General features: G+C 56.0%; 5 non-coding genes across 5 annotated transcripts; all 5 read left to right on the plus strand.

The window, feature by feature from the left end:
* The first annotated feature begins 582 nt into the window (after positions 1–582).
* Positions 583–689, plus strand: LOC138568313 (U6 spliceosomal RNA). Its single transcript, XR_011302653.1, has one exon. It is a non-coding gene; the product is annotated as a U6 spliceosomal RNA (small nuclear RNA).
* Positions 690–2,740: 2,051 nt separating this feature from the next.
* On the plus strand, positions 2,741–2,847 carry LOC138568314 (U6 spliceosomal RNA). The gene has a single exon (XR_011302654.1). It is a non-coding gene; the product is annotated as a U6 spliceosomal RNA (small nuclear RNA).
* A 2,061-nt stretch (positions 2,848–4,908) lies between these two features.
* On the plus strand, positions 4,909–5,015 carry LOC138568315 (U6 spliceosomal RNA). Its single transcript, XR_011302655.1, has one exon. It is a non-coding gene; the product is annotated as a U6 spliceosomal RNA (small nuclear RNA).
* A 2,073-nt stretch (positions 5,016–7,088) lies between these two features.
* Positions 7,089–7,195, plus strand: LOC138568316 (U6 spliceosomal RNA). The gene has a single exon (XR_011302656.1). It is a non-coding gene; the product is annotated as a U6 spliceosomal RNA (small nuclear RNA).
* Positions 7,196–9,257: 2,062 nt separating this feature from the next.
* Positions 9,258–9,364, plus strand: LOC138568222 (U6 spliceosomal RNA). Its single transcript, XR_011302565.1, has one exon. It is a non-coding gene; the product is annotated as a U6 spliceosomal RNA (small nuclear RNA).
* The last annotated feature ends 636 nt before the right edge of the window (positions 9,365–10,000 follow it).

Raw genomic sequence — 10,000 nt, forward strand, 5'->3', positions numbered from 1 at the left:
AGCTAACCCCCGGCCCATAGCTGTTGTAAGGGAGAACCTGGACCTGCCAAAGGGAACCAGACCCACGGTGACTTAAAAGCCAAGGGCACTGAAGCCAGCCCCGCCAAAGGAACATTTTAAGTCAGCCTCTGAATGCAAGCAGGGGGCCATCCTGCGCCCCCTGGGGGCGGGGGGGGGGACTGACATGCCGGCCAGCTGCCTCCTCTTGCCAACTCTTGGAACAGCCCATGGGCCCCCAAACAAAGCCCCCTGACAGGCAGGCCCTCTGTGTTTCCTCTGGCTTGTGGGACTACTGTAATGCACCCAGGCATTGTGCTGGGATCAATCACTTTGCATACAGACTGCACCATGAGCCTTTGCAACTACATTGCTCCGGCAAGCATTCCAAAAATAACAAAAACTCACCTCTCGGACCAGCGCAGCAGTGAATAAGCGCGGACCATTGCTCTCTGCCTCCGTTTCATATCATTCCCCCAAAAGCAAGCGCTTTCTGTCTCAAGAAATGCCCATTGTATGCCACCCTATGTCCAGAGATCATAGATCTGGGGGGGTTTATGTATGGGCTGGGTCAACCTTCAGTCTGTGCTCGCTTCGGCAGCACATATACTAAAATTGGAACGATACAGAGAAGATTAGCATGGCCCCTGCGCAAGGATGACACGCAAATTCGTGAAGCGTTCCATATTTTGGACACATAGCAGGACAGACATGTTCTTTAGCTGCAACATTTATTGACGGGATAAACAGGCCCTCTGTCCATTAGGGCAGGTGTGCTTTTCGGCGTGGAGCTCGTCAGAGTGCGTTTTATTTGGAGATAGCGCTGCGAGTGCTCCAAGCTTATGCCCAGTGGGTGATGATTGCTACATGCCAGGGCAGTTCTAAGCTCTCCTAGGTGCTATTTGCCAACAGCGCATATCACTGTCAGCCTATCTGCTTCACGGGCCAAAGTGCAAAGGGGCTCAGGGCCTGAGTCAGCAGCCAGTGTTTCCTTCCGGTGCCCGGATCCTTCCTTGGGGGGCTGCAAGCTAGAGGTTCTCTCTGGCCCAGGCAGCCTGCACGGGTAACTGAAATCCTGCAGCACCCCCCCCCCCCCGTGCCCCAGCGTGTCTCTATCAGGGCCTGGTCTCTGCTGCTGCTGATGCTGACAGGCCCCCAAGCGCCCCAGACACACCTTCCCAGGGTTGCAGCAGTTTCTGCTTCCTGCTTCCAGCTCAGTGCTGGTGCTACTGTGGAGTAAACAGGGTTAGTAGAGAGAGAGGGGGAGAGAGAGAGAGAGAGAGAGAGAGAGAGGGAGGGAGGGAGGGAGGGCGGTGCATATTCAAATCATCAGTCAGCCAGAGCCTGCTGGGAGCCCATTTCTGCAGGCCCACTGACTGCTGGCTGCTGCCCCCGATGGTTGGAGAAGGGCCAGGCTGGGCTAGGCCACACAGCAAGGGCCAAGCCCTCCTCCGGTGCTCCTTCTGATGATGTCTCCCTGAGTGTCTGAGGTCGAGAAAAAGCCCGCCCGCAGAACTGGCCAGAGAGGTCTCTGGCCGATCAGGGGCGTGAAGGGCGGCAGGCAGGCCACCGGCGCAGCAGGCAGCGCAGGGGACGTGCACCTCAAGGCCTTGGCCACCATCTCTCCCTTGGCTTTCAGTGTACCTCAGAATGCCTTTGCTGTTCCGGATCAGGGGAGAGAAGCAACCTTTTCTTAGCAGGTGGGGTCTGTGCTACAGACACGTGGCATTTTCCCAACTGGTTCACAAGCCAACCCCCACCCTTTACAGCGCAGACACAGAAAGCATTTGCTGCTGGTTGGGATTTTCGGGATGGGCCCCTGCTGCTGATGTATTAGGATGGACTTTGGCCAGTCTTTCTTTCTTATACCGACGGCCCGCCATAAAATTAAAGCACCTTTGCAGGCACAGATGCTCTTAGGGATTTAAATGTAACAGCAGGACCCAAAAAGCAAGGAATGAACCCGAGCCAGATAGGAGTCGACCCTACAATCTTCTGATCCGTACGTAGTCAGACGCCTCATACTGGCCCTCTTGTGTCCCACCTCCTCCTCCTCCGCGCAGGCCTTCCAGGGGCCTTTCTGAGGTAGGTGCGCCTGCAAGCCCTGCTGGACCTGATTTTCTAGCCCACGCGCATCACACCCTGACGCTGTTGATAATGCAGCTAACCCCCGGCCCATAGCTGTTGTAAGGGAGAACCTGGACCTGCCAAAGGGAACCAGACCCACGGTGACTTAAAAGCCAAGGGCACTGAAGCCAGCCCCGCCAAAGGAACATTTTAAGTCAGCCTCTGAATGCAAGCAGGGGGCCATCCTGCGCCCCCTGGGGGCGGGGGGGGGGACTGACATGCCGGCCAGCTGCCTCCTCTTGCCTTCTCTTGGAACAGCCCATGGGCCCCCAAACAAAGCCCCCTGACAGGCAGGCCCTCTGTGTTTCCTCTGGCTTGTGGGACTACTGTAATGCACCCAGGCATTGTGCTGGGATCAATCACTTTGCATACAGACTGCACCATGAGCCTTTGCAACTACATTGCTCCGGCAAGCATTCCAAAAATAACAAAAACTCACCTCTCGGACCAGCGCAGCAGTGAATAAGCGCGGACCATTGCTCTCTGCCTCCGTTTCATATCATTCCCCCAAAAGCAAGCGCTTTCTGTCTCAAGAAATGCCCATTGTATGCCACCCTATGTCCAGAGATCATAGATCTGGGGGGGTTTATGTATGGGCTGGGTCAACCTTCAGTCTGTGCTCGCTTCGGCAGCACATATACTAAAATTGGAACGATACAGAGAAGATTAGCATGGCCCCTGCGCAAGGATGACACGCAAATTCGTGAAGCGTTCCATATTTTGGACACATAGCAGGACAGACATGTTCTTTAGCTGCAACATTTATTGACGGGATAAACAGGCCCTCTGTCCATTAGGGTAGGTGTGCTTTTCGGCGTGGAGCTCGTCAGAGTGCGTTTTATTTGGAGATAGCGCTGCGAGTGCTCCAAGCTTATGCCCAGTGGGTGATGATTGCTACATGCCAGGGCAGTTCTAAGCTCTCCTAGGTGCTATTTGCCAACAGCGCATATCACTGTCAGCCTATCTGCTTCACGGGCCAAAGTGCAAAGGGGCTCAGGGCCTGAGTCAGCAGCCAGTGTTTCCTTCCGGTGCCCGGATCCTTCCTTGGGGGGCTGCAAGCTAGAGGTTCTCTCTGGCCCAGGCAGCCTGCACGGGTAACTGAAATCCTGCAGCACCCCCCCCCCCGTGCCCCAGCGTGTCTCTATCAGGGCCTGGTCTCTGCTGCTGCTGATGCTGACAGGCCCCCAAGCGCCCCAGACACACCTTCCCAGGGTTGCAGCAGTTTCTGCTTCCTGCTTCCAGCTCAGTGCTGGTGCTACTGTGGAGTAAACAGGGTTAGTAGAGAGAGAGGGGGAGAGAGAGAGAGAGAGAGAGAGAGAGAGGGAGGGAGGGAGGGAGGGAGGGAGGGAGGGCGGTGCATATTCAAATCATCAGTCAGCCAGAGCCTGCTGGGAGCCCATTTCTGCAGGCCCACTGACTGCTGGCTGCTGCCCCCGATGGTTGGAGAAGGGCCAGGCTGGGCTAGGCCACACAGCAAGGGCCAAGCCCTCCTCCGGTGCTCCTTCTGATGATGTCTCCCTGAGTGTCTGAGGTCGAGAAAAAGCCCGCCCGCAGAACTGGCCAGAGAGGTCTCTGGCCGATCAGGGGCGTGAAGGGCGGCAGGCAGGCCACCGGCGCAGCAGGCAGCGCAGGGGACGTGCACCTCAAGGCCTTGGCCACCATCTCTCCCTTGGCTTTCAGTGTACCTCAGAATGCCTTTGCTGTTCCGGATCAGGGGAGAGAAGCAACCTTTTCTTAGCAGGTGGGGTCTGTGCTACAGACACGTGGCATTTTCCCAACTGGTTCACAAGCCAACCCCCACCCTTTACAGCGCAGACACAGAAAGCATTTGCTGCTGGTTGGGATTTTCGGGATGGGCCCCTGCTGCTGATGTATTAGGATGGACTTTGGCCAGTCTTTCTTTCTTATACCGACGGCCCGCCCATAAAATTAAAGCACCTTTGCAGGCACAGATGCTCTTAGGGATTTAAATGTAACAGCAGGACCCAAAAAGCAAGGAATGAACCCGAGCCAGATAGGAGTCGACCCTACAATCTTCTGATCCGTACGTAGTCAGACGCCTCATACTGGCCCTCTTGTGTCTCACCTCCTCCTCCTCCGCGCAGTCCTTCCAGGGGCCTTTCTGAGGTAGGTGCGCCTGCAAGCGCTGCTGGACCTGATTTTCTAGCCCACGCGTCTCACACCCTGACGCTGTTGATAATGCAGCTAACCCCCGGCCCATAGCTGTTGTAAGGGAGAACCTGGACCTGCCAAAGGGAACCAGACCCACGGTGACTTAAAAGCCAAGGGCACTGAAGCCAGCCCCGCCAAAGGAACATTTTAAGTCAGCCTCTGAATGCAAGCAGGGGGCCATCCTGCGCCCCCTGGGGCGGGGGGGGGGACTGACATGCCGGCCAGCTGCCTCCTCTTGCCTTCTCTTGGAACAGCCCATGGGCCCCCAAACAAAGCCCTCTGACAGGCAGGCCCTCTGTGTTTCCTCTGGCTTGTGGGACTACTGTAATGCACCCAGGCATTGTGCTGGGATCAATCACTTTGCATACAGACTGCACCATGAGCCTTTGCAACTACATTGCTCCGGCAAGCATTCCAAAAATAACAAAAACTCACCTCTCGGACCAGCGCAGCAGTGAATAAGCGCGGACCATTGCTCTCTGCCTCCGTTTCATATCATTCCCCCAAAAGCAAGCGCTTTCTGTCTCAAGAAATGCCCATTGTATGCCACCCTATGTCCAGAGATCATAGATCTGGGGGGGTTTATGTATGGGCTGGGTCAACCTTCAGTCTGTGCTCGCTTCGGCAGCACATATACTAAAATTGGAACGATACAGAGAAGATTAGCATGGCCCCTGCGCAAGGATGACACGCAAATTCGTGAAGCGTTCCATATTTTGGACACATAGCAGGACAGACATGTTCTTTAGCTGCAACATTTATTGACGGGATAAACAGGCCCTCTGTCCATTAGGGCAGGTGTGCTTTTCGGCGTGGAGCTCGTCAGAGTGCGTTTTATTTGGAGATAGCGCTGCGAGTGCTCCAAGCTTATGCCCAGTGGGTGATGATTGCTACATGCCAGGGCAGTTCTAAGCTCTCCTAGGTGCTATTTGCCAACAGCGCATATCACTGTCAGCCTATCTGCTTCACGGGCCAAAGTGCAAAGGGGCTCAGGGCCTGAGTCAGCAGCCAGTGTTTCCTTCCGGTGCCCGGATCCTTCCTTGGGGGGCTGCAAGCTAGAGGTTCTCTCTGGCCCAGGCAGCCTGCACGGGTAACTGAAATCCTGCAGCACCCCCCCCCCCCCCCCGTGCCCCAGCGTGTCTCTATCAGGGCCTGGTCTCTGCTGCTGCTGATGCTGACAGGCCCCCAAGCGCCCCAGACACACCTTCCCAGGGTTGCAGCAGTTTCTGCTTCCTGCTTCCAGCTCAGTGCTGGTGCTACTGTGGAGTAAACAGGGTTAGTAGAGAGAGAGGGGGAGAGAGAGAGAGAGAGAGAGAGAGAGAGAGAGAGAGGGAGGGAGGGAGGGAGGGAGGGCGGTGCATATTCAAATCATCAGTCAGCCAGAGCCTGCTGGGAGCCCATTTCTGCAGGCCCACTGACTGCTGGCTGCTGCCCCCGATGGTTGGAGAAGGGCCAGGCTGGGCTAGGCCACACAGCAAGGGCCAAGCCCTCCTCCGGTGCTCCTTCTGATGATGTCTCCCTGAGTGTCTGAGGTCGAGAAAAAGCCCGCCCGCAGAACTGGCCAGAGAGGTCTCTGGCCGATCAGGGGCGTGAAGGGCGGCAGGCAGGCCACCGGCGCAGCAGGCAGCGCAGGGGATGTGCACCTCAAGGCCTTGGCCACCATCTCTCCCTTGGCTTTCAGTGTACCTCAGAATGCCTTTGCTGTTCCGGATCAGGGGAGAGAAGCAACCTTTTCTTAGCAGGTGGGGTCTGTGCTACAGACACGTGGCATTTTCCCAACTGGTTCACAAGCCAACCCCCACCCTTTACAGCGCAGACACAGAAAGCATTTGCTGCTGGTTGGGATTTTCGGGATGGGCCCCTGCTGCTGATGTATTAGGATGGACTTTGGCCAGTCTTTCTTTCTTATACCGACGGCCCGCCCATAAAATTAAAGCACCTTTGCAGGCACAGATGCTCTTAGGGATTTAAATGTAACAGCAGGACCCAAAAAGCAAGGAATGAACCCGAGCCAGATAGGAGTCGACCCTACAATCTTCTGATCCGTACGTAGTCAGACGCCTCATACTGGCCCTCTTGTGTCTCACCTCCTCCTCCTCCTCCGCGCAGTCCTTCCAGGGGCCTTTCTGAGGTAGGTGCGCCTGCAAGCGCTGCTGGACCTGATTTTCTAGCCCACGCGTCTCACACCCTGACGCTGTTGATAATGCAGCTAACCCCCGGCCCATAGCTGTTGTAAGGGAGAACCTGGACCTGCCAAAGGGAACCAGACCCACGGTGACTTAAAAGCCAAGGGCACTGAAGCCAGCCCCGCCAAAGGAACATTTTAAGTCAGCCTCTGAATGCAAGCAGGGGGCCATCCAGCGCCCCCTGGGGGCGGGGGGGGGGGGGACTGACATGCCGGCCAGCTGCCTCCTCTTGCCTTCTCTTGGAACAGCCCATGGGCCCCCAAACAAAGCCCCCTGACAGGCAGGCCCTCTGTGTTTCCTCTGGCTTGTGGGACTACTGTAATGCACCCAGGCATTGTGCTGGGATCAATCACTTTGCATACAGACTGCACCATGAGCCTTTGCAACTACATTGCTCCGGCAAGCATTCCAAAAATAACAAAAACTCACCTCTCGGACCAGCGCAGCAGTGAATAAGCGCGGACCATTGCTCTCTGCCTCCGTTTCATATCATTCCCCCAAAAGCAAGCGCTTTCTGTCTCAAGAAATGCCCATTGTATGCCACCCTATGTCCAGAGATCATAGATCTGGGGGGGTTTATGTATGGGCTGGGTCAACCTTCAGTCTGTGCTCGCTTCGGCAGCACATATACTAAAATTGGAACGATACAGAGAAGATTAGCATGGCCCCTGCGCAAGGATGACACGCAAATTCGTGAAGCGTTCCATATTTTGGACACATAGCAGGACAGACATGTTCTTTAGCTGCAACATTTATTGACGGGATAAACAGGCCCTCTGTCCATTAGGACAGGTGTGCTCTTCGGCGTGGAGCTCGTCAAAGTGCGTTTTATTTGGAGATAGCGCTCCGAGTGCTCCAAGCTTATGCCCAGTGGGTGATGATTGCTACATGCCAGGGCAGTTCTAAGCTCTCCTAGGTGCTATTTGCCAACAGCGCATATCACTGTCAGCCTATCTGCTTCACGGGCCAAAGTGCAAAGGGGCTCAGGGCCTGAGTCAGCAGCCAGTGTTTCCTTCCGGTGCCCGGATCCTTCCTTGGGGGGCTGCAAGCTAGAGGTTCTCTCTGGCCCAGGCAGCCTGCACGGGTAACTGAAATCCTGCAGCACGCCCCCCCCCCCGTGCCCCAGCGTGTCTCTATCAGGGCCTGGTCTCTGCTGCTGCTGATGCTGACAGGCCCCCAAGCGCCCCAGACACACCTTCCCAGGGTTGCAGCAGTTTCTGCTTCCTGCTTCCAGCTCAGTGCTGGTGCTACTGTGGAGTAAACAGGGTTAGTAGAGAGAGAGGGGGAGAGAGAGAGAGAGAGAGAGGGAGGGAGGGAGGGAGGGAGGGAGGGAGGGAGGGCGGTGCATATTCAAATCATCAGTCAGCCAGAGCCTGCTGGGAGCCCATTTCTGCAGGCCCACTGACTGCTGGCTGCTGCCCCCGATGGTTGGAGAAGGGCCAGGCTGGGCTAGGCCACACAGCAAGGGACAAGCCCTCCTCCGGTGTTCCTTCTGATGATGTCTCCCTGAGTGTCTGAGGTCGAGAAAAAGCCCGCCCGCAGAACTGGCCAGAGAGGTCTCTGGCCGATCAGGGGCGTGAAGGGCGGCAGGCAGGCCACCGGCGCAGCAGGCAGCGCAGGGGACGTGCACCTCAAGGCCTTGGCCACCATCTCTCCCTTGGCTTTCAGTGTACCTCAGAATGCCTTTGCTGTTCCGGATCAGGGGAGAGAAGCAACCTTTTCTTAGCAGGTGGGGTCTGTGCTACAGACACGTGGCATTTTCCCAACTGGTTCACAAGCCAACCCCCACCCTTTACAGCGCAGACACAGAAAGCATTTGCTGCTGGTTGGGATTTTCGGGATGGGCCCCTGCTGCTGATGTATTAGGATGGACTTTGGCCAGTCTTTCTTTCTTATACCGACGGCCCGCCATAAAATTAAAGCACCTTTGCAGGCACAGATGCTCTTAGGGATTTAAATGTAACAGCAGGACCCAAAAAGCAAGGAATGAACCCGAGCCAGCTAGGAGTCGACCCTACAATCTTCTGATCCGTACGTAGTCAGACGCCTCATACTGGCCCTCTTGTGTCTCACCTCCTCCTCCTCCTCCGCGCAGTCCTTCCAGGGGCCTTTCTGAGGTAGGTGCGCCTGCAAGCGCTGCTGGACCTGATTTTCTAGCCCACGCGTCTCACACCCTGACGCTGTTGATAATGCAGCTAACCCCCGGCCCATAGCTGTTGTAAGGGAGAACCTGGACCTGCCAAAGGGAACCAGACCCACGGTGACTTAAAAGCCAAGGGCACTGAAGCCAGCCCCGCCAAAGGAACATTTTAAGTCAGCCTCTGAATGCAAGCAGGGGGCCATCCTGCGCCCCCTGGGGGCGGGGGGGGGGACTGACATGCCGGCCAGCTGCCTCCTCTTGCCTTCTCTTGGAACAGCCCATGGGCCCCCAAACAAAGCCCCCTGACAGGCAGGCCCTCTGTGTTTCCTCTGGCTTGTGGGACTACTGTAATGCACCCAGGCATTGTGCTGGGATCAATCACTTTGCATACAAACTGCACCATGAGCCTTTGCAACTACATTGCTCCGGCAAGCATTCCAAAAATAACAAAAACTCACCTCTCGGACCAGCGCAGCAGTGAATAAGCGCGGACCATTGCTCTCTGCCTCCGTTTCATATCATTCCCCCAAAAGCAAGCGCTTTCTGTCTCAAGAATTGCCCATTGTATGCCACCCTATGTCCAGAGATCATAGATCTGGGGGGGTTTATGTATGGGCTGGGTCAACCTTCAGTCTGTGCTCCCTTCGGCAGCACATATACTAAAATTGGAACGATACAGAGAAGATTAGCATGGCCCCTGCGCAAGGATGACACGCAAATTCGTGAAGCGTTCCATATTTTGGACACATAGCAGGACAGACATGTTCTTTAGCTGCAACATTTATTGACGGGATAAACAGGCCCTCTGTCCATTAGGGCAGGTGTGCTTTTCGGCGTGGAGCTCGTCAGAGTGCGTTTTATTTGGAGATAGCGCTGCGAGTGCTCCAAGCTTATGCCCAGTGGGTGATGATTGCTACATGCCAGGGCAGTTCTAAGCTCTCCTAGGTGCTATTTGCCAACAGCGCATATCACTGTCAGCCTATCTGCTTCACGGGCCAAAGTGCAAAGGGGCTCAGGGCCTGAGTCAGCAGCCAGTGTTTCCTTCCGGTGCCCGGATCCTTCCTTGGGGGGCTGCAAGCTAGAGGTTCTCTCTGGCCCAGGCAGCCTGCACGGGTAACTGAAATCCTGCAGCACCCCCCCCCCCGTGCCCCAGCGTGTCTCTATCAGGGCCTGGTCTCTGCTGCTGCTGATGCTGACAGGCCCCCAAGCGCCCCAGACACACCTTCCCAGGGTTGCAGCAGTTTCTGCTTCCTGCTTCCAGCTCAGTGCTGGTGCTACTGTGGAGTAAACAGGGTTAGTAGAGAGAGAGGGGGAGAGAGAGAGAGAGAGAGAGAGAGGGAGGGAGGGAGGGAGGGAGGGCGGTGCATATTCAAATCAT

Source organism: Ambystoma mexicanum, chromosome 2p (genome assembly GCF_040938575.1).
Source record: "Ambystoma mexicanum isolate Mex_15411 chromosome 2p, UKY_AmexF1_1, whole genome shotgun sequence".
NCBI lineage: Eukaryota > Metazoa > Chordata > Amphibia > Caudata > Ambystomatidae > Ambystoma > Ambystoma mexicanum.